Genomic DNA, 26414 nt, shown 5'->3' on the forward strand with positions numbered 1-26414 from the left:
ACATTTTTAGAGACAGTTCTCAAGGCCTTACCTTTACTTGGGAACTGCCTCAAGAGGGTAAAATCCAGTTCCTGGACATTCTGTTTGATTTTTCTAAAAAAGACCATGTGTGTTGGGTGTACAACCCGCGTTCTAAGAAAAGCCTCATGCCGTTCAGCAGTGCCCACTCCAAACTGGTCAAACGCAGCATTGCCATCACGTGCCTACACGCAGCTCTCTCGAAATCCTGCGATCATTGTGTGCAGGCCGGCTTTGACAAGCTGCTAGTGAGACTGGGTAGCGCTGGCTACCCGTGTATGAACAGCGATATGTGAATCTCTGCTACAAAGAATCAAGGTCACTTCTAGCGGTGATACGCAAAGCAAGCAGGAAGACAAGAGGCCTGTGGTGGTAATTCCGTGCATGCATAAGATAGCGCACAATATCAAGAAGGTAGGGGGTCGATATGGTGTAAATGTGTTGTTTTCAGCACCATGCAAACTTGCAAAAATTTGCTCCATGATGAACAGACGACCCCGAAGATGCGCTATCAAACATCAGATACGGTTCACTGAATGCAAGTCCGAAGTCGTGTATCGCATACCGCTCAGCTGTGGATCCGCCTACATTGGCCAGACTGGCCGGTGTTTCAATGAGAGAGCTAGCGAGCACAGAAGAACAATTAAAAACAATGACAGGGGCAACCTGCCGGATCACTGTAGGGAGTGCAGAGATTGCGGACCGATGCTGGAACCGGCAACGTTTATCGGCAGAGGCAAGGAGCGATTTGAAAGAGAGATTATAGAAGCATACCATATACAGAAAGCTGGGTCCACGTGCATTAGCACTTCATCGATTAAACTATGCCGCCAGGAGCTGGGTTTCTTAGACGGGCACGTGTAGTTCTAGATTCTGTTTTTTGTTCTTGTGGCTTTTTCTTTTCTGCCGATGGTGTTTCAAAATGTGAAATGAAACCATGAATATGTGTTTTTTCTGCTTCCGGTTCGTGTTTGATATGTCTTGCCTTATAAAAGAGGGTGTTTCCGAAATAAATTCAGTTGGTAGTAGGCGCTCTTTGTGTCATCCCCTTTTTTCCTGTGTGTGTGTCTTTTGCGCCATTCTGAACTTCAACTATGAGAGACGCCGTAGTGAAGGGCTCCGGAAATTTCGACCACCTGGGGTTCTTTAACGTGCACTGACATCGCACAGTACACGGGCCTCTAGAATTTCTCCTCCAAAGAAATTCCAGCCGCCGCGGCCGGGATCGAACCCGCGTCTTTTGGGTCAGCAGCCGAGCAAATTTCAGTTGCACATTTTTTTTTAATGATGCATAAGGCATTACTATGCACGGATAACCACACAGTATTCGCCTATGACTGCTAAATAATTTGTAATTAAATATCTTCTCTCTCCTGCTTCACTTTTAAAAACTGAGCAATGGCATCAAAGGTCAGTATAAGCCAGGGGAGGCATGAGGAAAACTGCAATATAATTGCGGCTTCGTCATTCATTGTGATTCCGACTCTTAAGGCAGGCTGGCTTTAGCATTGTAACTAATTAAAATGATGAAGTAGCGATATCGTAGCTTTTTTGTGCCTTCCATAACCTATACTGAACACTGATGTCATAGCAATTGCTATGCTATTGAAACAGGGAAGAAAAGAAATCTGGTTGTAATTATTTAGCGATTGGAGACGAATACTATTCAACAATTCTATGTATACGAATGCCCAGCACGTCGCTACAAAGAACACACATAACCAAAAATTTGGTGTTTATACTCATTTAAGATAATACTACTTCCCACGCAAGAACACGACAGCCATGTGTAAACTTTTTGCTTTCATAGTAATAAAATCTATCCAACGACAAGTTAGGCACAGCATGTCTGCTCTTTATAAATATGCAATACTGACAATGTTTGACACTAGCATTTGGCATGAACGAGATAACTGTGATTACTTCGCACATTACGTGCCAGTCCATACTATTATGCACAATTTAGATTTGCAAATGTAATGTGTAATTCTCTATGACTGCCACGTTAGTGCACTGCAAACCAATGAAGTTGTCTTGCATTTGCAATGTTCTCACTACATTTATGCAACACTGATCACTTCAGTATATCTGCATCATTCTGTTAGACGGCCACGGGATAGCTAGAATTAAGGCTATTTTATGTGATGGAAACCATTGACTGGACAACAAAGAAGAAAAGCCTCAACTACTGTCCTGGTGCTGGGACGTCTAATAAGAGCTCAGAAAGACTCGGTTTCAATACGCCAGACCCTCCGCATAACATTACCCTGTGCGAAAATACCCCACCCCACCCTAGCTTAATTTCTGTCCACATGCACCAAGGCTCACTGCACCTGTTATAAATATTGCCCTAAATATTGCAATCAAGCTGCCCGTGTATGCATAGGCTATCTGTGCATGGAGAAAGAAAGAAGTTGTTAGGAATGTTTCACACCAAAAACAGAAAAAAAGGCAGCCTGTTTCTCAGAAACAGCTAAGAGCATGAAATGGTGTGTCCAAAAAGATTAGGCTGCTTTGTACTTATTTATGACAACGAGAACTGTCAGAGCTGCGCTTTCAAAAATTCAGGAGCTTTGTGCACAAACGTAGCTTCCGTATGCACGTCTTGCAGCACCAACGCTTCCGAATTGAAACGACCGATGAATATGCACAGGAAAAAGCAAATAGAGAGCGCTTGAATTTAAAAGAAAAGCTACCTTGCACAATCAGAAATTTTGCGACAGAACCTTCCAAACAGTGACGTGGACTGGTTGCGGTATACCGAATATATACCTAGCAAATAAGTGTGCGCTTTGTTCACGAGCGGGATTCTGTGGCGGCAATGCTACAGCTCCAATTCCGAAAACCTAACGCTGCAAAAATTGAGTTTTCAAAATACGTGCGAATGCACGATACACTTTTGCACGCATTTAGAACTTTCAGTAGTGAAACACAGACAACGAATCTTGTGTATGCGTCTTCCTTGCCTGGTAAAAAAATTCTTCTATAAGTCTCCAGTTTGCCTGTGTACTCCACAAATTCTAGGATCCCTGTCCGCTACATGTCAAATTTCACTGAAGCGAAAGTAATACAACCGACAGCTGATGATCTGCTAGGGCAACAGGATTTCAAAAGTTTGAGAAGGGCAGTGGGAGTCCAATCTAGGTGGAGTAGTGAAATTTGACTAGTAACAGACAGGGATCCTCCAATCTGTGGAGGAAGCCGGCAAATTGGAGACTTACGGAGGAATTTTTTTACCCGCCAAGGAACACGCATACACAAGAGAGAGAGAACCACAGAGGACTACGGCTTTTACCAGCCCTTGTCCTGTGCGGTTCTCTCTTGTGTATGCGTCTTTTTTGGCTGGTAAAAAAATTCTTCCATAAGTCTCCAATTTGCCTGTGTCCTCAACAAACCGCAGGATCCCTGTCCACTACTAGTCAAATATTTCAACTCCACCTGGCTTGGACTCCCACCGCCCTTCTCTGTGGAAAAAGGGTGACAGCAGCTGGCAAAGGACAAGGTTAACTGCAGATCAACTGGGGAAGCATTATCCTCCACTGATTTTGACGGCAGGTTCACAAGACAAACAAAATCAACTCGAGGAGCGGGGTGCACATCATGCGACTGAATGTCAATGGCCAGTGAAAATGGCACCAGCACTGTGGAATGCACATGCAGAAAACGAGACGCATTTTTTTGTCAACTTTGAGTAGCAGTCTACTGCACTTTTAAAGAGCAAAGCTCTTAAGTATGGCAACACTGGCACTTTTTGTTTTACTGGAAAGAGTAAGAGTAAACTGCAGAGAGCATCTATGGCTCCAGGGCATAGTGGGGAGTCTAAGAACAATAATAGGATTTGTATACCTTAAAACAGGGAGTGAGTCGAGTGAGGAGAACAAAGGGCATTTCGAATGTATGTCTAAAGACATCAGGGACTTAGGCTTGCATCAGGAAATAATTATCTTGGGAGATATGAACGCTCACTTGGAATACTTTGACGGAGCTACAGATACAACGGGGAAGATGTTGGGAGAATTCTGCGATGCCCATGATCTAGTAATGGTTAATACGGAAATAAAATGCGACGGGAAAGTAACATGGGTAAGAAAGAATTCGCACTCAACTATTGGCTATTGCCTAATGTCACACAAACTGTATGACAGGTTAGGGGACATGAAAATTGATGAAGAAGGTAAGAAAAGCCTGGGAAGCGACCACAGAAGAATAAAAATTACATTTGGTAGCGCAATACCAGCGGAAGGAACTCAAGGGAGGGAAAGCAAACATAACCTCACTGATGCACAACTGCAGGAAGTGTCTGGACACATTGAAGACATAGTGTCCAGGCAGCCGGATAGGGAGTGGACATATGATGCCCTCGTGGGGGTTTTTCAAGGGGAGTTAGAGAAGGCCCAAAGAAAAAAGGGACGAAGAAAGGGAAGACACACGCCAAAAAGCTGGTGCGACGGGGAGGTGAAGGCAGCCATAGCGAGACGACAGGAGGCATCCAGGGAACACAGAGTTGCAAAGAAAAGGGGGGCCCCACCAGACGAAGTGGATGCAAAATGGAATGAATACCTAGAGAGCAAAAGGGAGGCAGCGACATTGGTCCAAGCCAAAATAGGAAAGGCAGGAGTCCAGTGGATGATGGAGGTAAATAAGAAAGATAGGAATGCTGCAAAGAGGTTTTGGGAGCACATAAGGCTACAAGGGAAGAGAACAGATGGCATCCAACACACTCTGACCACACAGGATGGAAAAAGGGTAGAGGGAGAGGAAGCACAGGAATTTATCTGACAAACAATTGAAGCAGCATTTGCAGAGCCTGTGGTGGATGGTCTAGGGGAGAGCAGGGACAGCAATGGGGCAGAGGAGGAAGAGCCTAGGGAGAGAACAGCAGGGGACTGGGACAGAATAGAAGGCAAGGTTCCCATCGGAGCAGCGACAGGACCAGATGGCATACCTATGAGATTAATTACCATACTAGGCAAAAAAAGCAAACTGAAATTACGACAGATCATTGAAAAAGTGGTAGAGGGAGGAGACGTTCCAAAAGACTGGAAAGTGAGCAGGATGAGACTAATATACAAAGGCAAGGGAAACAGGGACAACATTAAATCCTACCGACCAATTACGGTCACATCAGTTATTTACAGGCTAGCAATGCAGATGGTGAAAATGAGAATGGAAGAATGGGCAGAGCGTGAGGAGATCTTGGGAGAGTTGCAGAACGGTTTCCGAAGGGACAGACGGTTGGAGGACAATCTATTTGTCATAACGCAGTGTATAGAGATAGCTGAGGCAAGTCGGAGGCCTCTATGGATGGCATTTTTAGACATTAAGGGGGCATATGACAATGTGAATCAGGAAAAACTTTGGGACCAATTGAAGGGATATGGCGCTGATAGAAATCTGGTTGAATATCTACAACGTATATATTCAGACAATGAGGTCGTGGTAACCTGGGAGGGAGAAACTACAAAACCAGCTAAAATTAAGAGAGGGTTAAGGCAGGGCTGCCCACTGTCACCTCTACTTTTCATGGTATATGTGAGCCAAATGGAAAAGAGGTTGGAAGAGTGTAGGGTAGGAGTTGACGTGAGTTATATGCAGGATGGTCAGAGGGTAAACCAAGTGTTGGCTGGACTAATGTATGCGGATGACATTGTTCTACTAGCAGACAAGCGAGATAAGCTGCAGGAACTAGTTAAAATCTGTGGTGAGGAGGGCAACAAGCTAGGACTCCAGTTCAGTAGAGAGAAGTCAGGGATAATGGTCTATAATGATGAGAAGGGGGACCCACTAGAAATAAAAGACACTATGATAGACCATGTGAGTACGTATAAGTATCTAGGTGTATGGCTAAGTGAAGGAAAAATATATCTGGAAGAGCATGAGAGGATTCTGAAGGACAAAGGAAAAAGGAATTCAGACATTATGAAGCATAGAGCACTATGGAACTATAATAGGTATGAGGTGGTTAGAAGGGTATGGAAGGGAATCATGGTACCGGGCCTCACATTTGGAAATGCAGTCCTGTGCATTAAATCAGAAGTACAGTCAGGGCTAGAGGTCAGACAAAGAAGTGTAGGAAGGCTAGCCTTGGGAGCCCATGGGAACACTCCGAATGAGGGGGTCCAGGGAGATATGGGTTGGGCGTCGTTCGAGGTTCGGGAGGCCATCAGCAAACTGAAATATGATCAGAGACTAACTCAAATGGAGGAAACAAGGTGGGCAAAAAAGGTGTACAAGTATCTGTACATGAAAAGTATTAACACAAAATGGACTAATAGAACCCGAAAGCTAAAAACGAAGTATTTACGGGTGAGGGATGGGACGCAACAAAAGACTAACGTGAAAGTGGAGGTAAAGGAGTCGGAAAGAAAGATGTGGAAAGAAAGAATGCAGGAAAAATCGGCGCTAGGCATATATAGGACACGAAAACAGGACATCAAAAAAGAGCGATTATTCGATAATTTGCGGGGCAGTTCACTGCTTTTTGAGGCTAGGACAGGGACTCTGAGAACAAAAACGTATAGGTCCAAATTTGAAGAAGTGGATATTTTGTGCTCTGCATGTAAAACGGAAACGGAGACCATAGAACACTTGGTTCTGAGGTGCGCAGAACTCCGCCCAGCCCTCCCAGAGGGGACAGCAACGACCATAGAGATAGCGCTGGGATTTACTGGGGAGGACGGGCGAGTGGATGGGAAAAGCGTGACATTGACGAAGGGGAGGTTGGAGGATTGGTGGCGGAAATCAAGGGAGGCGTGAATTTCGAGGGTAAAAGGATAGACAGATTAGATATTGTAAGAGCGAAAGGGAAAAGAAAATTAAATTAACAATGGGGGAAGTATAGGCTAGGTGACGAAAGCTACCGCCCGGTACAAAGGGTAAAGCCATTATCATCCATCCATCCATCCATCCATCCATCCACTGGGGTGAGGGTCGTCGTGAGGGTTGAAGTACATATTTCTTTTCGATCCACTGTGTTAATTGCGAGCTATGTTTACCTAATAGGGGCTGGGCATCTAACATCACCGTTATTTCTTTGCAGCAGTTAAAACAATACAGCATACATTTTATAACATGCTTAACGAATTTTTGGGAGCAGCATGCTTTTACCCTTCTACTATTTGTTGCTACTGAATCAGTTTGGCGTTGACAAAAGATCTGTAATAAGGAGTAATTACTCATTGACATCCACTCGAGCACAGCCAAATGGCTACAAAGGAAAGCTATACAGCTTTCACAGAAACTTCGTAGTTAAAGAAAGATTCGTCCTGGTCCGGTGTTCGAGCTCAGAACCACCACTTCACTGGAGCAGTCGCTCTACCAATTTGTCCAACCTGGACGGCAAGCTTATGGTAGGGCGAGAGCGAAGTGATCAATAACTCGAGTGGGAACTGTGTTGGTCCAATGTTTTAGGACCCCTAAAACATTGGACAAACTCAGCTCCCGCTTCATGTTACCTCTAAAACATTGGACAAACTGAGTTCCCGCTTCATGTTACAATACTGAGTGACATTTTGGTCTATACACCAGAAATACCGGTAAAGCATCATGATAGAACACAATGTTTTTTAAAGGGATAAAGGAATATGTTGCCCTTTCAGAGGGCACATATGCATAAGAGGCAACATGTGTGAAATAGTCACTGCACCTGAAGCAGTGTAAACTCCATTATGTTAACAGCAGCAGTCAAAAGCTTCATGAGCGACTATTTCACACAGATCATGCAATTACATTCATGTAATTCAGGATCAGATTCATGTGATTATACAGGGAGGTACTGCTGCTAAGTGCACGTAGAGCTCTGCATGCATTTCTAAACCCGGCTGTGAGCCTATGTCTACGAAATTTTTCTAAATAGGCAGGTAAGGTATGCATCACTGGAAAACAATACCTACCACAAACAGCTGAGGAGAGATAGCACAGCCAAAAGCTGGAAGCACGAATGGCCCAGTAGATACTGGCAGCTGGCAACTGCAAATAAATATGTCAGAGCAACTGTTGTCAGTGGCCGTAACAATGTCATGAATGACAAGAGAAGAAATTGTCTACTGCTTCATAAATTAGAATAAGGTATTCACATAGGAACACAAAAAGCAATGAGATGGCCCATGACAAAAGAAATGAACAGATTGTATGTGATGCACCGATATACATTTTTTCAGTAGATTTACATGACTGTCACAACCGCATAGAAAGATGAGCAGGCTGGAATACCACTATTTTTATGCATGATGAAAAGAGCGTAACTATTCGAATATAGCATGCACAGGATTTAATTACTACTAGGGCGCTTTGGAGCAGCACCGAAGGTAATTTTAAATTGAACGTAGCGACCAGTAGACCCGTCTGCTTTGCACAAATGACGAGAGGATGGAAAAGGCATGCATTCATTAGCAAGAAGCACGATATCTCACATCACAGCATGAAACGAAAATTGGTATTGCATTTAGCAAATCTGCACAGAAATAAAAACTGCCTAGTGGCAATGCAAGTAAGAGCAAGGGAAAAAAATACCGAAGAAAACTTGTGAGTGTGGTGCAGGGAGGTCTGTGGGTAGGGTCTCGTGCCTGGGAATAGTTCCGAGCGCGGAGAATCGCCGGCAGCACAGCTGGTGGCAGTCAACCAAGAATAAATAAGAGAAAGTGAAAATCAATAACAAACCATCACCGATATAGCGAACGACTTGAAAGCGGGCCGCACAAACGAGGGATATAGGAAAAAGCTTGAAATCCTAAATAAGTGCGCAGTTGCATCCCAAACAGTTGTCAAAATCTGAAGGCGAGGAAGCATCGACACCTACACCTCACGGCAGACGCAAGAACGATCTAACTTTGACATAATACTGTGTCAAATTCTCTTCCATGGGGAAGCACAGATAAAAATTTACAAATGACTAGGCAAGGGATATGCCCCAGCCTTTTACACGCGATCATTGTCCCCGAAAAAATTGTATGACAAATATTAAGGCGTAAGCACTAATCCGACGAGTACACACACTGAGCACTGTCTGTTGGCAGCTGGCCTAGCGCGAGTGCTCTGTCGCGCGGCACTGCCGCTCATCGTCATCTTCTAAGTAGCACAAATCAATCCGACGGTCACCAGCCGCGAGGCAACTCGACCGTTGTCAGTGGCTCATTCTAAAGAATGTGCACATTTTTGAAATAAAGTTTGGATTCAATTCAATTCAATTCAATTCAATTCAGTTCCCTTGTCTGTCCGCAGCTGGCCTAGCAAGAGCGCTCTCTAACGTGGCACTGCACGCTCATCATCCTCTCCTACGTAGCACAAATCTATGCTATTGGAATGTAGTAAACATTGTCTGTTGTTTTTCGCAGCGCTAGCAAGCGACCGCATAACTCTGTTGTGATAACTGGTGGCCGCGGCCGACAGCGCGCCTGAATACGTAGTGCGCGGGCCAACGGACCGTCGTGTGAATCGGCCTTAACGCATTATAGCTGAGGCAACCGCACGCAGACTGCCTGCACTGCCATCCCTATATAGGCGCACACTAATAACGCGTGCGAATAGAGATCAGAAGTAAAGAAACGTACACGGGACTCACCGTTCAGACGGCTCATCAAGGCTTAGCAAAACCGCACATTCTTCTTCGTTGCCTGTCCAGATGACAAGAAGTCGTAGCGCTACCTTTCTTCACGGCTTTACCCGTTCAAAATCACCAGTGTTGACAGGGCGTAATTCTCGTCGTTGGTTTCCAAAACACACTTGTGTTCTTCATACACGTACACCGCACGAGCACTCAAACAATGCTACGAAAACCCAAATAACACAAAACGTGACGACGGCTACAGTTTTGCTTCGTTGAAAAAACCTACAAATGCGCTTTTTTTATTACTAATATCTGAATTGTGTTCGCAACAAAAACAAATTATATTTTTTCATTTTATTTCTTTATTAAATGCGAATACCAAAGCGCTTTTAGATACTTTTGCTGACATGTCGTTTGTAGAAGCTGCGATCCTGTGATCCCATCCCCGGGTGTCCTAGCAGACGACGGCGCAGACGACGCTGTTGACGGAATGCAATTTCGATTGACGGCAGCGAAAATCCCTTAAATGCGACAAAAAACGCAAAGAAACGCACCGTATCGCAAACTGGTCCATATCAAGGATATGTTCGACGCGAGCGGTAGGACAAAGAGCTGCTGCGATGCATTACTCAACGCGACACTGGCATGCTCGACGGAGATCTACATGAAACAGAGCTTAAATGTGACCCGTACAAGCGGATTACTGTGATATCAACTGCGTTACGGAACTACGACGATACTTGCTTCACACTTTAGCTTATATGCAACAGCGGCCCGCACTCGCCGCATCCTGTTCGAGTGTACTTTCACTAGCAAGATCCCACATGCATGGAAGCCGACAGAAGCAACTGTCTTTTCGAGTTCAGATTGTTCCGAGAAATACGAGCAGCTTACTTTAGCACGTACTCGAATTTAAGTTCTCAGCCTGTGTGTCACGTACGGTGACGATGGCGTCGAGGACGAGCTTAAGAATCGCCTTAACGTGGCCGCAACGCAGCCGGTATCCCAAGCATTCGTGCGCTAATTGTTGTTCACCTGTACTGCGAACGTGCGCTCAGTCGCAGGCCAGCCGCTAGCTGCTCGATTTACCAGCCTTGCGAGTACAATTCGCAAGTTTCTGAGCCAATCTGTGAGTGAGCCGAGCTTTCAGCAATGACGCTGCTCGCGAGCGCGCCGCGCGACGAGCTTCGGCCTGCTCCCTGGCTGCCGTATTCGTAGCTAAGCCTAGGAGGTTTCACTTCGATGCCAGAGCTGAGAGCGCTTCGAAACTGGCTAGCGCTGAGGTGCTACTCTTTGCATTGTAAGTACGTTTTATTGTGAACTATGTCTCGTAGTGAAATAAAGATATGCTCGGGTCGACACGAACGGTGATGATGGCGTCGAGGACGAGCTTAAGAATCGCCGCAACGCAGCCGATATTCCATGCATACATGTGTGCTAAATTTGTTTACCTGTGCTGCAAACGTGGGCATAAAGGCTCGCTCAATCGCAGGCCAGTCGCTGCTCGATTTTCCAGCCTTGCGTGCGCGATTCGCAAGCTACGGAGCGAATCATTGAGCGAGCCGAGCTTTCGGCAACGACGCCGCCCGCGGTCGCGCCGGGCGACGAACTGTGCGCTGCTCGCTGGCTGCCCTTGTCGTCGCTAAACCTAGCCGATTTCACATAGATGCTGTAGCTGAATGCGCTTCGAAACTGGCCAGCACTTAGGTGCTACCCTCGGCACCGTTTTACTCTGAACCCCGCGTCATAGGGAAATAAATATATGCTCGGTTTCCGCGACCCCTTCAGGAGCGGAGCTATATAGCAGAGGCCAGGCGAACTCCAGAGCAGCAGCAAAGCGGCTATGGGAGGAAATTTGTATGGCTGTTATCGCTTCTACCAACAACTCGACATTGGCTAATGATACTCTATCCCAGAGCTTTGGTCGTGAACAAACAATACCAGTGCATTTTTCTGACGCCGGCATCCAGGCTGGCAGGCCGGCCCCGAGAAGCTAGCGCGCCCTTACGAATGTATGGCCGTAAGGGCGGAGGAGTAAAACAAGCACTGAACTCCCTTGAAGTACGCAGGAGTGGAAATGCCATTTTACTCTTTTGTCAAGAGGAGTGAACAGGACCTTTCACTCTTTCTCGTTTGTAGAGAGAGTAGATTGAGACCTGCAGGAGTAGCGAGGCTCTTTTACTCTTAATGGAGGAGTAGCAGTTCTTAGAGTGTACTCTTCTCGCGATGAAGGCGGTCGTTGAGGATGTTCAAGAACTTGCAGGGCAAAATGCTAAACATTAAAGACCTCACGCAAAGAATTGACGATAGTGAGGACAGAGCACGTCGTTGCAACCATTTGTTTTACGGCCATAATGACAGCGCGGGTGAAACGTGGGCACAATCGGAAGAAATTGTTCTACGGCACTGCAGTACTGATCTAGGTATCACTTTGCAGCCTAGAGATATCGAGCGCGCACATAGAATTGGCACCAGTCAACCAAGCAAAAAAAGACCGACTATTGTGAAATTCGCGCACTTTAAAGATAGAGACAAAGTGCTGTCATGTGCTGGAAAACTAAAGGGAAAGAACTTCAGCATATATGAAGACTTTTCACCCAGCACTCGGTTTGCACGAAAACAGCTCATTGCATTCGGCAAAGGCCAACCTGGTAAATGGAAACTTAAGTATGAAAAATTAGAAATTGACGGAAAAACATATATTTTCGACCAGGTGAGCCAAAATGTCATTTTACGACCTGCATAGCTACGGTCTAAAGCACACCAGAAATTAAATCCTAGCTGTCTTTCAATACTATCCGCCAATATTAGAAGCATCATCCCAAAGCGTGATCCTCTTATCAGCCTCATTGCCACCACCGATAGCAATATTGTTGTATTAACTGAAACATGGTTAAACTCTTCAGTTTCCAATTCCGAATTACTTTCTCCCTTAACTAACTTTGATGTATTCCGGCGTTATCGTTCTGGTAAACGTGGTGGCGGTGTCCTTATCGCCGCACATAGCAACCTACAGTGCACTAGCCTCGACATCTCCCGCCCACTTGAGGCTGTTTTTATCTCCTGTTCCGCTACTTTGCCAACCACAACTATGGCAGCATTTTACCGATCGCCAGATGCTGACAGTTCCTTTAATGCGCATTTTCATAACGCACTCGAGGACTTAACTAGGTTACGCCCCCATGCCCCGATAATAATTGTTCGAGATTTCAACTTCCCCGCTATAACCTGGACGGATATGACATTAACAACAGCGCAACAAAGTTTTGAAAGTGATTTCGTAAATTCATGTCGCCCATTTGGTTTATCGCAAATGGTACACTTCGCAACCAGGCAAACGCAGACATCAGCTAATATTCTCGACATCATCCTCACGTCACACCCAGATAACTTCTTGTCGGTTTTAGCAGCTTCCCATGCTTAGCGACCATGTAACGATTCATGCAACTTATGAATGCCACATTCCACATTCCGGTAAAATTAAGAAGAAAATTACCTTATACGATAAAGCCGGTTATGGAAAAATTAATGAAGCACTCTGAGAGTTTTGCAACTTGTTCCTAATCGACTTCCACCAGCGCTTCGTTGGCACCAACTGGAAAGTTTTTAGGAACAAAATGCAAGCTCTTATCCATGCGCATGTACCTACTGTTACAGTAGCCTAGAAAACACAATCCCCATGGTTTGATAATACTCTGAACCGTCTGTAAAAGAGGAAAAAACGACGCTATTCCGCCGTGCAAAAGGGTCTTGTAATACAGGAGCTTGGAACAAGTATTACGATGCCGAAAAAACATTGGATTCCTTGGCAAAAGAAAGGAAACGATCTTTTTATTGATCTACCCTGCCTTCAATGCTGCGTAATAACCCAAAAAAATTCTGGAAACTTATTAACCCCACTTATTCCAAACCCTTGTCTCTGCTCGACCATGATGGAGCCACTGTACCAGACCAGGACGCTGCCCGAGTTTTGAATTCAGCATCCTGCTTTGTGTTTGCGCGTGAACCCGATACCGCCTTACCAGTTTTTCCGTGTTTTGATCACCCTCTAATGCCTCGCGGAATCCTGAAACATATTGAATCACTAAAACTTACTTCTCCTGCTGGTGTGGATGGAATTAATGCCAAAATATTAGTTAATACCAAGCACATCTCAAGTATCATTTTATCTCATATCTTCCAACAGTCCCTTTCTTCAAGCACTGTTCCACAGGATTGGAAGGTAGGCAAGGTCATTCCAGTCCCGAAAAAAGGCCCTTCACAGGCACCCAGTAATTATCGTCCTATATCTCTTACTTGCGTTTGTTCTAAACTAATGAAACATGTAATTCACTCGCATGTCGTAAACTTTCTATTGTGTAATAATTTCTTTCATCCCAACCAACATGGGATTCGTAAGGGTGGCTCTTATGACACTCAGCTAGCATTATTCATTGATGATCTTAGTTCTAGCCTCGATAATAACATTCTCGTTGATGCCATATTTTTAGACTTAGAAAAGGCTTTTGACAAGGTTCCTCACAAACGGCTATTTTTAAACTTTAGTGTCTTAACCTTGGTATGCGCACATAAGAATGGATATGTCATTTCTTAACTAACCGCCAACAGTTTGTGTATGTTAACAATACCGCCTCTTCCAGGTCTCCCGTACTTTCAGGTGTGCCTCAGGGTACTGTCCTTGGTCCTCTACTCTTTCTAATATATATAAATGACATCGCTTCAAACATCGCATCTTCCATTCGCCTATTTGCTGACGATTGCATTATTTACCGTTCTATTAACAATCAAGCCTATGCTCATGCCCTCCGAACTGACCTTTCACACATAGAAACTTGGTGCAAAACATGGTTAATGTCCCTGAATGTGAAAAAGACTTCGTTAATTTCTTTTCATCGGCGACGCACTTACCCAACTCCTTGCTACGTACTTTGCGGTTCCGTTATTTCTCCGACATCAACATGTAAGTACCTGGGAATTAACATATCGCACGATCTTTGTTGGTCCACCCATATCACTGCCATTACTAATGAAGCTAATCGTGTCCTGTCTTACTTACGACGTAATTTGCCAGTAGCTTCTTCGTCAATTAAAACTCTCGCCTACATAACGTTGGTTCGTCCCAAGCTGGAATATGCATGCGCAGTTTGGGACCCTCACATTTCTTATCTAACTAAAGCACTTGAATCAGTGCAAAACCGTGCAGGTAGATTCATCCATTCAGACTACTCTTATCATTCTAGTGTGACTGCCATGAAGTCAAGAGCTAACCTGCCTGACCTCGAGCTGCGACGCAAAATCTGCCGACTCATCCTTTTCCAAAAGTTTTGTCATTCATCCCTTGCAGATCCAAAACCAGGTCATCACGTGTCTCCTCGCACCAGTCACAGCAAAGCCGTTTATCCCCCCCGCGCACGGACCACTGCGCACCTTCATTCCTTCTTTTCCCAGACTGCAGTAGACTGGAATGGCCTGCCTGCCGATGCCGCACTCCACACCAGCCCCGTCCATTTTAAAAAAGCCATTGAAAATGTTCTGTTTTAAACCCCATGTCATCCATTCAGATTCATTTTGTGTATTGTTTCCCCTCATGTAATAGCCCTATCAGGGGCATTTGAGGTGTACAAGAAATAAAATAAAATAACTAGAAGAAGAAGAAGGGGTGGAGCGTATATGGTATGTTCTCTCAGATCATAAATGGCAGTTTACCGAAATCCCTGAAGAGAAAAGTATACAACAGTTGTACCTTACCGGTACTCACCTAAGGGGCAGAAACGTGGAGGCTAACAAAGAGGGTTCAGCTTAAGGATAACGCAGCGACCTATGGAAAGAAAAATGATAGGTGTAACTTTAAGAGACCGGAAGCGGGCGGAGTGGGTGAGTGAACAAACACGGGTTAATGACATCTTAATCGAAATCAAGAGGGAGAATTCCAAGAGAGGGCAAGCGTACCAGGGGGCTGCAGACAGTTAGGTGGGCGGATGGGATTGAGAAATCTGCGGGAATACAATGGCTGCAACTGGCGAAGGGCAGGGTTTATTGGAGATACATGGGTGAGGCTTTTTGCCTAAAGTGGGCGTAGTCAGGCTGATCGTGGTGATGATGATGCAGTCGCCTGTGTGACGAAAATCAGGATGCGCCTCATCCTCTGGAGCGCCGTTCACTGTCTCTTAAGCACGCAAATTTTATTTATCTCGTCTATGCAACATTTGTTGGTGCAAAGCCGCCACTTTGACCGCATGGGCTTGGATGGTGTGGTGCCGTCGATGACGATCTTAATTGCAGTCTCATCAATTCAACAGGTCTTCTTGAGGCAAGGAACGTAAGCTAGGATTCAGAGGAAAACCCACGAACACAGTAGGCTACTATTATGATCTTCTGGCTAGCCCTGTTATCGTCTACTATCTACGCACGTATCGAACACCGCTGGTCTCAACATATATCCGAAGAGACCTCAAATTCTCAGTCCTCCGAATTCCTGATATACTCACACAGCATCTAGTTGCCGTCGAGCTCTTCCTCGCACCTACATCCCCTCCCACCACTCTCGTTAACTTCTACACCCCCCTCCCAAACAGCATTCCCTCCTACACCACCTTTTCGACTTCCTCCAAACCATCACTTCCCCGCTCCTTGGGGTAGGCGACTTCAACGCACCACACACACAGTGGGGCTACAAAACCACACACAAAGCAGGGCGTTTGCTCCACGATCATATATACTCTCGACACTACTCTGCTGAATGACATTTTACGCCCCACTGGACAAGGCTCCTCCTATCACAGAGACACCACACTCGACCTGACCTTCGCTCTATGCATTCCACATGTTACTAGACACAATACTGACACATACCTACTTAGCGACCATTCCATCCTTGTCATCAACATACCCACACAACACTCCCGACGCAGGGCGAAGGTGCGACACACTTCGTGGTCAGACTTTCGCCGCTTCTTACCCCCACCCCCATCTAACCCCTCCGACTACGCTTCATGGGTCGATGATCTCAGAAACACCCAGTCATGGGCAACACATGAGATTTCTAATCCTACTCCCCTTGACAACCCTGGTCCTCACCTTCTACGATTGTGGAAGCGTAGAAAACGACTCCAACGCACATTAGCTACACAAGCACACAACACACAGCTCCGCGAAAGGATAGAAGCACTCCGCAGCAACATTATCTCCCACTGCAAGACACTCAACACCGAACACTGGACACGAACATGCGACCGCTTAGACGAACCTTTACATCGAAAATCATCCTGGTACCTTCTCCGCTCCCTTCTTGGACCTCAACCTCATCCCACACCCACTCCTGAACGCCTCTTCGCTTCCCATACTCCAAAAGAGGTTTTCACTTACCTCCAACAACTTTAGTTCCCACCCTCACAATCCTCATTAAACTCACCATTTCATGGTACAGCCCTCCCCGCACTAGACGTCCCCTTCACGCGCACAGAACTTGACACAGCACTCGGGCGTTGTAACACACACTCTGCCCCCGGTGCAGACAAAATCACATACACAACTCTCAAGAACCTTCCCCCCGAAGCCAACACATTTCTTCGTAGTGTCATCAACGACGTCTGGACCTCTGGCACCCTGCCAGTGGACTGGACATCGTCGCTGGTCTCATTCATACCGAAACCTAATAAACCCACAAGCATCAGTAACCTCCGTCCTATTTCCCTTACCTCCTGCGCGGGCAAGCTCATGGAGCACATGGTGCTTGCCCGCCTCACTTCCCATCTTCAGGCCACCGACTATCTCCCGCACACCCTCATTGGATTTCCCCGAGCAATATCCACCCAAGACCTTTTTCTTCTCCTTCAACACACCTTCTTTAACTCAAATGCCTCAGACGCTGCGCAGGTCAACGCCTATGAACCGTTGACATTCGCCAGGCTTTCGACTACATATCACACGACCACATCCTCACCATACTAGCTGATACGCAGTGCGGACACAGCATGCCCAATTACATAGGAGCTTTCCTCTCCCACCGCTCTGCCCGTATCCGCTACCTCGTCAAACTGTCTAACCCGATCCCACTCACTCGTGGCACTCCACAAGGTGCCGTCCTCTCTCCCATTCTCTTTAACCTAGGCATGGTCCCACTCGCCCGGGCCTGAGCCGATATTCCCAACCTTCATTTCGTCTTCTATGCAGACGATCTAACCTTGTGTTTGAGATAGAGGTAGCGATTTCCCTTAACTGATCTAGGTATATACCCATCATATCGCGGACCGCAATTTCCTAAGGATATTGGCTCGCCACTGGTCGCATGAGGCCCAGTGCTTTTCTTTCCCTCGGCTTGGTGGTCTGGCAGGCAAGGCAAGTTCGAACATATTTCAGGGCATCCTTTCTCATGTGCGGCTATGTTGTGACGAGACGCAACTTGTCATAATTTTTCTTACCATCGCGGAGACACGTGAGATGTTTGTCGTGAAAGTGCTCAAGACGTCGATTGTGGAGGCTTTTTGAAATAAACGCACGTAATAGGCTCTCACTACTACCCGTGTTGTCAGGAGCGCGTGAATTTCGCATGAGCAAGTCATACTCCTTTCCACGCAGCAGCCGCTGATTATAGGTGGTGCGCAACCGGCAAGGCGCACGTTGTCCAGGCATTAGCATATGATCACGCACTGATAGTCGCTGAGTTGAGCGTCGAATGTTAAACCAGAGTGCCTCAGGCATCTGCGGACAGTGGCGCAGTCAGGGCCTGGGATGCGGGCTCACAATCCTGATATAGTGCGCCTCAGGACAGGGCGTCAGCTACTATGTTGAAGTAACGTTTGTCATATTGCACTCTGTTATTAAACTACTGGACAGTAGCATTACCTAGCTTGGCGTCCTGCAGGGTTTTTTTACTTTTTACAACCACCCGAGTGCGTGATGATCAGTCTGAATAGTAAACACAGCCCTGCGCAGTTACGTCGCAAATTTCATTAGTGCAGATACAATTTCCAGGCACACTTTCTCTGCTGCGGTATAGTTTGGTCTCGTCCAGCGAGTGTGGCTTGGAAACGTCAAAGATTTTCAAGCTACACTATCCCCGCGCCGATGCTGTACTACCTTGAATACGTTTTCACGGTGAAGGGCAAGTTGAGGTGGTAGCCGTTCACCGCCACAGAAACTACCCTTGTGTCCTCCCCAAGATCAATGGGCACCTCTGCGCATGAGATTATGAAGGAGCTCTGCTAGGCCAAAGCTGTTTGCGATGAAGCAGCGGTAGATCACGCTGTCCACAAACGGTTGCAGACCCCTGACGTCTGTAGGTAGTGTGAGCTCCAGCATGGCCTGGAGTTTCCCTCGTCTGGCCCCACTGAGTGCCGCTGAACAATGAAACCAAAAAGAATGATCCGGCTTAAAACCGTTTGAACCTTACACGGCTTAATGGTGATGTCTATGTTCTGCATTCATTGTGGACAGTCGTTAGGCGGATGGGCGTCCGGAGGGGGGGGGGGCAAGGGGGGGCGGCTGCACCCCCCTGGAAAATCACTCACTCGAACCGTGAGTGATGGCCGCACGTCAGGGGCGGCGGTGCGCTCAGCCAAAAGAGTAAAAGCGGCCCTGCTTCCACGCTTTGGTTCACATCTGCAAAGTGCCGCGTCCGGGGACGCGTCGTTGCAGACATACAGCGGCACCGGCGAGCATGTGTTTCGAGCCGTCTTGAGATGTGTGCCTGTTTCTTTGATCTCTAGAGAGATAGCGACACGGAGGCAGACAGTGCACACCCCGGCCACCGATGAATTCTTCAGGAGGGAGGGACAAATCAGCCGTGTCCATCCCCGCTTTGTCGGACTGCTCAGGGGCAAGCGGGCGATGAGTTGGCGCCGCCGCCGCTCGCTGTCTCCTCCGATCCACGGGAGAGCGCAGTTCGGTACAAGCGCCGCTTTCAGAATTTTCGGCAAAGGGGATTAGCTGCTTTTGTTCACGGCGACGCAGTCTCCAGAGGCGCCCCCACACCAGCGTTCCTTGCGTCTTCTCCGGAAACCAGCGCCTTTGGTCAAGGCAGCCCGATGGCGCCTGCCTGGCTCGCCTGTCACCTCTGGCTGGGCCTCAAATCCCAACAGCGCCCATGTACTGTGCGATGTCAGTGCATGGTAAAGAGACCGTCCGTCCCTCATAGCCTGAGTCGTTTTGGGGCTCTGAACCTCATAAAAACACACAAAACAAATTTTCCGACCGGAGTGGCGAGTGTCCCTTCCCCTCGGAAGTCGCGCGGCGTTCCTTGCGTGTGCGCGCCTCTTTGTTTGTGCTTCGGTGTTTTTAGTGGCCGGTTGTCAACGAAGCTGAGAACAACCAAGACAGCGGACGAGAAAACGACGAGCGGCGAGTAGTGTGTGTGCAAATACTCGACTGTGCGGTTGCGCGAGCAAGATGGAGCGAGGTGTATGAAGCTGCGAGCGTGCATTTATCTTGTAAATAAGTTTTCGCTGCATACATAGTCATTTTTTGTTTTCAACGTACGCATTCAACCGTTTTTCCAATCAATGTGTATATATTTTTAACACTACCAACCCCGAGGAACTCCATAGCCAGCTTTGTCTCGCGCGGTCCCGAATGATAGATATTCGACGCTTCTTCAAGCGTCAGCGGTTGTCTGACGAAGCATTATCCAAATGCGCCCCTGCAGATTCTGGTGTGACATGTCACAACGGTGTAGCATTTGAACAGAGTGATGCAAGCTTTTATCACCGGACAGTAGCTGATGTCGTCGACTCCATGGAAGGGACTCTGTCAACAGTGAGTTCAGGTGATGCAGCAGGCCGAGATGATTCCATTTCTCCTTTCTTGGGATTCAAGTCCGGATTTGACCAGAGCGATGCAACCTTTCATCACCGGACAGTAGCCGGCGTCGTCGTCTCCATGGAAGGAACTCCACCAGCGAGCTCCGGTCACGCAGTAAGCCGAAACGATTCCCTTTCTCCTTGCTTGGGATCGAAGTCCGGAGACAACATCAAGAAAACAAATAACTTGCCTCAAGAATATGACTTAGGAGAGTTTCTAGGCAAAGCTAAACTCACTGGCATACCGGACTTTTTGAAGTTACGTCTTCTTACTAAGCCATGGTCGCCAAATGTCACATATGATTTTAAGAAGGATGTAACACCTGGAAAGAGGCCTTTTCGACATCAGTGGCTGGGAGATTACGCCCCCTGGCTTGCGTACTCAGCGACAGCGAAAGGCGCCTTTTGTCGTTTTTGCGTCATTTTTCCTCCGCGTGTTCACCGGGGTACTCAAGGTAGTTTTATCGTGCGCGCTTTCAGTAACTACAGAAAAATGCACGAGGCGTGCAGGGATCACGTAAAATCCCAATGGCACCAGGAGGCAATGACGGCCTCACAGAACTTTATGGATGTGATGAAAGGCAAGCAGCTACCCGTTGTACAGCAGCTGAACAGAGCACTGCACGCGCAAGTTGAAAGGAACCGTGGGAAACTATTTCCAATAGTTTCCACCATTGTCTTTTGCGCGACGCATGACTTGCCGATTCGCGGCAAGCAGTCCGATAGTGGAGTCTTCAATGATCTGCTTGACTTTCGTGTAGAAGCTGGAGATACTCTACTTCAGGAGCACTTCGCTTCTTCTGCTGGCAATGCCAAGTACACTTCTGTCCGCGTCCAGAACGAGATCATCACAATCTGCGGCGACATCCTGAGAGAGCAGATAGTTACCGAAACTAACAAAGCGTTTGCTTTTTCCGTTCTTGCTGACGAAACTGCAGATATTTCAGGAAAAGAGCAGATGTCTATAGGTGTTCGCTTTATTGACAAGGCGGAAGTCGAAGTGTGCGTTCGAGAGCAGTTTTTGGGATTTCTAGAGCTGGAGCAATTAAACTCCGCTTGCATCGCCGCGGCAATCTTGAAGCTTTTGACGAATGTCGGACTGATTCTTTCGAACCTCGTTGGACAGGGGTACGATGGATGCTCTACAATGGCTGGAAAAGAAGCTGGAGTGAACAAAATTATACAAAAACAGTTCCCGAAGGCACTATTTTTCCACTGTGCAAGTCACAAACTAAATCTCGTCATCAACGATTTGAACGACGTCTCTGAAATTCGAAACACAATTGGGATATACAAACAAACCATAAACTTCTTCCGCGAGAGCGTGCTCCGGAGAAAATTGGTGCCCAACATTCCGATGCTGTGTGAGACAAGATGGTCTGCAAAGTACAAGTCTATTAGGATCTTCTCTCAGCATTACGTGGCCATAGTCGAAGCACTCGAGCAGCTCGCGTCCACGGAATCATGCTCGAACGCTGCAACTAGACAACGAGCTCACATCCTCTACTGCGCAACAACAAGCTCATCTTTCATCGTCTGCTTGCATATTGTAGCGAAGTACAGCGCTCGGCTCGAACCAGCTACGAACATTCTGCAAGGTGTATCCATGGACTTCCATTCTGTGCATGGCCACATCACTGAGCTACAACGTATTTTTCGCGGCCACCGGACAAACGCTGTAGAGGAGTTCTCTAACATCATGAATGCAGCAAGGGAGGCAGCCAATCACTTAAATGTGGTGATATCTGTACCAAGACAAGTCTCTCGTCAGGCCCACCGAGACAACTACGGGATTCAGTCGCCAGAGGAATACTACCGTGTGGCAATATATGTACTTGGACTCCCTCACTGCTTCTTTAGCTCGGCGCTTTTCTGAAAGCAATGAGAGGAGCTTCAAACTTCTCCAGCTGCATCCATCAAAAATGAAGCACTTGAGCCGTGTTGAGTTCGCTGTTCTCGCCGAAGAACTCCAGTGCTTTTACGGCATCGACAACTTCAAGGAAGAGGCCATCTCTTGGTACGAGATGTGGTGCAACAAAACTGGGGACCCATCAGAAATAACTTACTGCGAGCTTCTACATCAGGCCAAGACATTCTTCCCTGGTGTTGCAAAAGCCATTGAGGTGGCTCTGGCTTTGCCAGTTACTACCTGTACGGTCGAACGCTCCTTCAGTACAATGAGGAGAGTGAAAACGTGGCTACGCTCAACGATGACAAACGACAGACTGGACGGCCTTTGTATGATGAGTGTGCACCGAGAGCGTGTAATGAAGCACAGAAATGAATTTATCACCAGTGTCATCACGCAATTCGCCCAGAAAAATCCGAGGCGTCTACAGTTTCTGTTCAAGGAAGACTGACTGAGTGACTGTCGTTGCGTGTTTGTGAACATATTGTGCTGTGTGCTGGTCATCAATCCGGGTGTGTCGAGAACCCGTATGCAGCAAGACTGAGCACTCTTCTCCACGAAGTGATAGTATCTTTTTGCATTTTTATTAATTTTAATTGTTTCTTCGTTGATAAACTCCAATGTATCTCTCCTAGCCTCGCTTTAATTTGCTGTTTGTAATTTTTCTTTCATGTGTGTATTTTACTTATTTATTTTATTTATATATAAATAAATAAATTTACTCCGCAAATAGTGCCTTTTTGCTACGAACATACCCCCCCCCCCCTTCCGGCGCCAACAACCAATGGGGCCCCCCCCTGCAAGAAATTCTGCGGACGCCCTTGGGCGGATGGAATGATTCAGTAAAGTTTTCCGGAACGCTACCACACTACCCATGTAAGCGATCGAGTTCTGTTAAGTCTCCCAAGAAAGACTTTTCGTTGGACTGAAATGTTGTAGGTGAATGGCGGAAAACAAAACGCAAAGGCGCCACTTCGATCAGTCTCCGATGACAACTAAATGCACGCTTTTCGATGTTTGAGTGGCCTATCGTAATATGAAGAAGCACCAGGCTATAATCAGGAGTAGTGAAAAACATTGCTGGCAGACGTGAGCATTTGAGAACGTGGAAGACGGACAGGGTTACGAGTTCTGAAGTCCTACGTCCAACATCCTTTACTTCGTACATTACGATGTCGTACAGTCTTAGACGCCAGAAAACGGCAAACGTCCGGGGCTTTTCGAAGATCTCACTGCACCCGTGGCAATTATTACATCGAGAGTTTCGCCCGGAAGTGCTCACCCGTTGACGCTCATAACCATCGGTTTAAAATGGACCGAAAAGAACCCAGTGCTTGTTCTGTAAAGCAGTACGTTAGCCCTTCGAGGAGCCTCCACGAACAGTGCAGCGAAGGACATAAGTGCAGGCTCGCTTCTACACCTTTGCGATGGTGGCTGTGTAAAATACTTCAAAACCGTGAGAATACCACTTCCTGTAGAGGTGGCTCAGATGTTTGTGGCCAGCAGATTTTATTGCGTCTCTCCAGAGAGTAATGAACTTTAATCGTTCCGCATCCAAGCCATACAGATGGGTGGCTGAATGATGTTCGACCACAAATTCTGCCTTCGCTTCAAGTTACGGCATAAGGTAAATGGGAAGGAAAATGCGCCAACATGTAGAAGCACTGCCACGCTTTCGCCTGCTGATGGTAATCTTAAAACGAACAGTCAATGTTGCGGACACTACCTGAGCACACGTTGCACGAAGATTTGTGCTTGCGCTTCACAGCTGCATATTTTTCGCCTGGCATGCGCAACTGACCATACCACCGAAATCAAACAAGCCTGCCTGTCCAGAAATGGCAGGCTTTTCCATTGCAGTCATTCTAATTGCAAAGAACGGCGGGCATCATGGAAATGCATGCTTGTCAGGAGAAGACATGCCGCTTCACCGCTGATGTTCTGGGACCGTATTTTAGCCCGGGAAGCCCTTGGCGAGTCGCTATCATTCATGCCTCTGGTTAATCGAGTAGGAGGGCAATCAGAATCGCCCTCTCCAACTTAGGCGATTTGTCGGCGGTTTCCCGTGGCTTGCCGTGACAAAATGCTTTACTTTTTCCCCTCCTCACTGCTTCTGCGACCCCGTACGATGGTTCAGGAGGTGGATTGATTGGGCCTTCTACCCCGTGTCTTCGGTACACCGCCGAAGGAGGCCGACTAGTCCGGCTTGCCTCCTCGTGTCTTTGATGCGCTGTCAGAGGAGGCCCACTATTTCGGCCGACCACCGCGATATGTGCCTGCGTTTTCAGGCAGGTCGAATGAAGACCTTTCCCTAAGTATTCCAACGGATATTCACCGAAGACGATGTGAAGAAAGTGCCTTACTGGTGTGCGCGCAGTATTGTTCGGTGCCTCCTGTGTTGTTCGCTCTGCGCTCCGGTCGCCCTTGCTTGTGACTAGCCTTCGGGCAACGCAACATATTTGGTGCAGTGTGCCGGGTATCGATCCCAGTACCACGGAGCTCCGAAGCGGTCGTCAAACCGGAGCTACTACCATCATGGCCCAACCCGGCGAGTCGCGGACCCCTTTTGCTGCTCCTTTCGCAGGCATGGCTTCGTCCCGTGACCCCGGTACTTTTCCGGGAAACGACGGTACTGATGTCGACGACTGGTTAAGCCTTTACGAAAGCGTAAGCGCATATAAGCGGTGGGATCACACGTTAATGCTTGTTAACGTAATTTTCTATTTGAATGGAATGGCGAGGATGTGATTTTAAACCAACGAAGAAGAATATACAAGCTGGGATATATTCAACGAAAAATTGCGAGCACTGTTCGGAAGACATGACGATAGGCAGATCACTGCGAAAAAAAAGCTTTCTTCTCGTGCGCAGTCGTCGACGGAAAGTTATGTGGCCTATATACAGGACGTATCGGTACTTTGCCACAAAGTCGATGCCACCATGAGCGTGTCCGACAAGGTGGGCCACATGCTGAAAGGCATTGCTTACGATGCCTTTCATCTGCTCGTTTGCAAAGACTGCACAACTGTTGACAGCATTATCAAGGAGTGCCATCGATTTGAACAAGTGAAAAGCCGTCGCATTTCTCAGCAGTTTTCCCGACTTCCAAACCCAGCCGCTACATCTTCTTGCCACGACTAACGACTTGAAACTCAAGTGCCCTCAGACTCTCCTCCTGTCACTGACACAGTGACAAGAATTGTTCGCCGTGAACTCGAAGCCCTAGCCCCGGTGGTAACATCATCGGCCACACCTAATGACACACTGCCTTCCGTGTCGCTTATTCAGGCTGTCGTGCGGCAGGAACTCACCCATCTCAACCTCCCTCCGGCTTTGTGCGCTACCGGAAACCCGTCCCCACAGCAACCACCACCTCCCGTCTCTTTCCGTCCCACCTATTATTCACCATGGCTTTACCGTGATCCAAATGAGTGGCGCAGGCCAGACGACCATCCTATCTGTTTTCAATGCTCTCGGATCGGCCACATTGCCCGCCACTGCCGCAGCCCCTGGACGTCACCCCCGCGAGACACCTCCTACTACCGTCCGAACTATACTCGCCGCTCTTCACCCCACCGCCTATCCGAGACGTCTGAGGCCGCCGATCAACCTCCACGATAGTTCTCCCGTTCGCCTTCACCGCTAGCCCGCCACTCACGCTCACCGCAGTCGCCTCGTGTTTCGACTGCTGCGTCATACCGTCCATCGCACCCGGAAAACTAAGCGATGCAGCTCCCGGAGGTGACGCTGCGTCAGACTCTGACCTCAAACCCTCTACTGACGACTCGAACCAATCTACTAGACGTTACAGTTGACGGTGTTCCTGTGCGCGCCCTTATTGACACCGGTGCCCATATTTCCTTTATGAGTGCTGACCTCTGCCGTCGCCTACGCAAAGTATTTACGCCTGCAACGTCCCGTGTGCGCGTCGCGGATGGTGCCATGCCTGCTGTCGAGGGACTGTGCACCGCTCGCGTTACAATCGGTGACCACAGTACGCCGGTTCAGTTCACCGTCCTTACCACATGCGCCCATGACCTCATCTTCGGCTTAGACTTTTTGTCGCCCTCATTGACTGCTCGCAGGGTCTCCTTCACCTTGAGCTTCCCCAACTCGATCCTGACCACATCAACTCATCACTCCGGTT

General features: G+C 47.5%; 1 pseudogene; it reads left to right on the top strand.

Annotated features, from left to right (window-relative positions):
• Positions 1 to 24802: 24802 nt before the first annotated feature.
• On the top strand, positions 24803 to 25990 carry LOC149346467 (uncharacterized; annotated as a pseudogene).
• The last annotated feature ends 424 nt before the right edge of the window (positions 25991 to 26414 follow it).

The sequence above is a fragment of the Amblyomma mixtum genome, chromosome 4, assembly GCF_055824585.1.
Source record: "Amblyomma mixtum isolate Tamu chromosome 4, ASM5582458v1, whole genome shotgun sequence".
Lineage (NCBI taxonomy): Eukaryota > Metazoa > Arthropoda > Arachnida > Ixodida > Ixodidae > Amblyomma > Amblyomma mixtum.